Below are 3,670 nucleotides of genomic sequence, written 5' to 3'. Positions count from 1 at the left end.
TATGTTGGAGCATCTTTTGGGTATATGCCGAGGAGTGGCACAGCTGAGTCCACAGGTAATAACACTTTGTCCAATTTTCTGAGAAATTTCCAAACTGATTTCTACAATGGTTGTAACAGCTTGCAATCCCATCAACAATGGAGGAGTATTGCTCTTTCTCCACATCCTTGCCAGCATCTGCTATTGCCTGAGTTTTTTTGATCTTAGCCATTCTGACTGGTGTAAGGTAGAATCTGAGGGTTGTTTTGATTTTTATTTTCCTGATGACTAAGGATGTTGAACATTTCTTTATGTGCTTCTGGACCATTGGAGTTTCCTCAGTTGAGAATTCTTTGTTTAGCTCTGTACCCCATTTTTAATAGGGTTATTTGATTGTCTGGAGTCTAATTTCTTAAAGAACCTAAATTCTTAGGTTCTTTGTATATATTGGATATTAGCCCTCTATCAGATATAGGATTGTTAAAGATCTTTTCACAATCTCTTGGTTGTTGTTTTGTCCTATTGACAGGGTCCTTTGCTTACAGTAACTTTGAAATTTTATGTGGCCCATTTGTTGATTCTTGATCTTAGCGCATAAGCCATTGGTGTTCTGTTCAGAAAATATTTTTCAGTCTTCTTTTTCTACTTCTATTTCCCTTTCGTTTTTCCTAATATTAAGATGATTCCCAAGTCTGTGTTTATTTTTTTCAAGAAAAGGATTAGAAATATGATATAACATAAAGTGTCTCTCGAGCATCAGCAGGAATTGTGAAAAAGCATCACCAGGTATTGTGAAATATCCTCTTCAGAATAATTAGGAAAAACAAACAAACAAACAAAATATGGGTCTAGTGCCACAGTTAAAAAGATTAAATATATTCTTGTGCAAGTTTGGAAACCTAAATTTTATCTCTGTATCACAAAGCAGAAGAGCATTGATTCCTTAAATTTGCTCTTTGCCTGCAAACACACACACACACACACACACACACACGCACGCATGCACACACACCACAGACACTATCCACAACTACCATAAGCACCATTCACTCCTATTAAGAAAGTAACTGACACCGTTGCATACACTATCAAGGACGATTGGAATAAAGTCTCAGAACATGTTGGAAGTCGTACTCAGGACGAATGCATCCTCCACTTTTTGAGGCTTCCCATTGAGGACCCATACCTTGAAAATTTAGATGGTTCTCTTGGGCCACTAGCTTACCAGCCTGTCCCTTTCAGCCAGTCGGGAAACCCAGTGATGAGTCCTGTTGCCTTTTTAGCATCTGTTGTTGACCCTCGTGTAGCACCTGCTGCAGCAAAAGCAGCTTTGGAGGAGTTTTCTCGTGTCCGAGAAGAAGTACCCCTGGAATTGGTTGAAGCACATGTCAAGAAAGTACAGGAAGCCGCAAGAGCCTCTGGGAAGGTGGAGCCCACCTATGGCTTGAAGAGCAGATGTATTGCTGGCACAGGGCCTGACGAGCCAGAGAAGCTTGAAGGATCTGAAGAAGAGAAGATGGAAACAGATCCTGATGGTCAGCAGCCTGAAAAGGCAGAAAACAAAGTGGAAAATGAATCGGATGAAGGTGATAAAATACAAGATCGACAGAATGAAAAAACTGTGAGAAGGAACAAGATAGTGACGTCAATGAGAATGTCAAGCTAGAAGAAAAGGAGAATGAAGAGAACAAAGAGCTCACTGATACATGTAAAGGAAGAGAAAGCGATGCAGGGAAGAAGAAAATGGAACACGAGATTTCGGAAGGAAACGTTGCCACAGCCGCAGCAGCTGCTCTGGCCTCAGCTGTTCCTAAAGCCAAGCACCTGGCGGCTGTTGAAGAAAGAAAGATCAAGTCCCTGGTAGCTCTCTTGGATGAAACACAGATGAAGTAACTAGAGATCAAACTTCGACATTTTGAAGGGCTGGAGACTCTTATGGACAGAGAGAAAGAGGCTCTAGAACAACAGAGACAGCAGTTGCTTACTGAGCGTCAGAACTTCCACATGGAACAGTTGAAATATGCTAAACTACGTGTACAGCAGCAAATGGAGCAGCAGCAGCAGAACGGCCAGACACCACAGCAGTGCCCAGCAGCAAATGGAGCAGCAGCAGCAGCAGCAGCATGGCCAGACACCTCAGCAGGCGCACCAGCACACTGGAGGGCCGGGGATGGCCCCACTTGGGCCACAGGCCACCCTGGCATGATGCTGTATCAGCAGCCCCCTCCCTACCCCTGATGCACCATCAGATGCCGCCACCATCCTCCCCAACCAGGTCAAATACCAGGCCCTGGCCCCATGATGCCTGGGCAGCCCACGCCAGGTCGCATGATCCTCGCTGTGGCAGCCAACATTCACCCTACTGGGAGTGGCCCTACACCTCCTGGTATGCCTCCAATGCCCGGAAACATCTTAGGGCCCGGGGTACTCCTCACAGCACCAAACGGCTTGTATCCTCCTCCACCACAGCAGCAGCCCCCCGCCGCCTCCTCCTGCAGATGGGGTTCCTCAATCTCCTGCTCCAGGCCCACCCGCCTCGGCCACTCCCTAGCCTGGAAGATACAGGAGCCTCCACAGCCACCACAAGCTGGAATGGGGGTGGCAGGACTTGTGTCTTGGCTTCCTTGGTTTTCTTGCAGGATTTTTTTTCACAACCCCAAGCACAAGACCCGTGTCTCTCCACTCCCTGATACTTCTTGTGTCAGGTCCTTAGTTGATACTCACTGGAAAGCCTGTGGTGACTGCAGATCCTGTTGTGTTGACATTAGTATTCTCTCTCTCTCTCTCTCTCTCTCTCTCTGTCTCTCTCTGTCTCTCTGTCTCTCTCTGTCTCTCTCTCTCTCTCTCTGTCTCTCTCTCTCTCTTTCTGTCTCTCTCTCCTGTTGTGTTGACATTAGTATTCTCTCTCTCTCCCTCTCTCTGTCTCTCTTCTGTCTCTCTCTGTCTCTCTCTGTCTCTCTCTCTCTCTCTGTCTCTCTGTCTCTCCTGTTGTGTTGACATTAGTATTCTCTCTCTCTCTCTCTCTCTCTCTCTCTCTCTCTCTCTCTCTCTCTCTCCCTCTCTCCTTTGTCTAAGGTGTCAATGTATAATCCTCTATAATTATTGTCCTTATTTCTTCTGTTATGGTTGTTTTTTAAGGAAAGTATACTAAGTTAATAGAAACCAAAATAAATAAATAAATAAATAAATAAATAAATAAATAAATAAATAATAAATATATGGTATTGGGCAGAAAGAGATAGCCACAGAGGGACACACCTTAAGGCATTATAAGTGATCTTATTTCTGCTTAGGTGGTGCTACTGATAAAGTCCCTGAGACTTGTCACACATAAATGCACCAAGATGAGAAGAGCTGGGGAAAGGGGGGGAGGTAGTTATCCTTTTGATTTAATTTCCTGGTGAGGACCATGAAGGACTTCCCTGTGCCTGGAAAACCACGCCACTGTACCTAGTATGCGATAGATAGCAAAGACCACAGCTTTACAACAAGCCCCTCCTTCCTTCTCCCGCCATTCTGGTTGTCTGTGCAGAAGATTTGCAGGATTGGAACAAGATGGTTGTTTTCCCAAGGGCATCGTGAGCTTTCAAAGTTGGGGTTTGGGGAGGCATTTGCTGGGTTTTCCCAGTCTAACAAAGATAAAGGGTCTGGGGGCCTACCTACAAACCTTTAGGAATCCTTTCCAAACCCC

General features: G+C 45.1%; 1 pseudogene; it reads left to right on the top strand.

Moving 5' to 3' along the window:
* Gm7004 (predicted gene 7004) lies at positions 1,069 to 2,636 on the top strand (annotated as a pseudogene).
* Positions 2,637 to 3,670: the final 1,034 nt, after the last annotated feature.

The sequence above is a fragment of the Mus musculus genome, chromosome 14 (genome assembly GCF_000001635.26).
Source record: "Mus musculus strain C57BL/6J chromosome 14, GRCm38.p6 C57BL/6J".
In the NCBI taxonomy this organism is placed as follows: Eukaryota; Metazoa; Chordata; class Mammalia; order Rodentia; family Muridae; genus Mus; species Mus musculus.
This window is presented reverse-complemented; position numbering and strand designations above follow the sequence as displayed.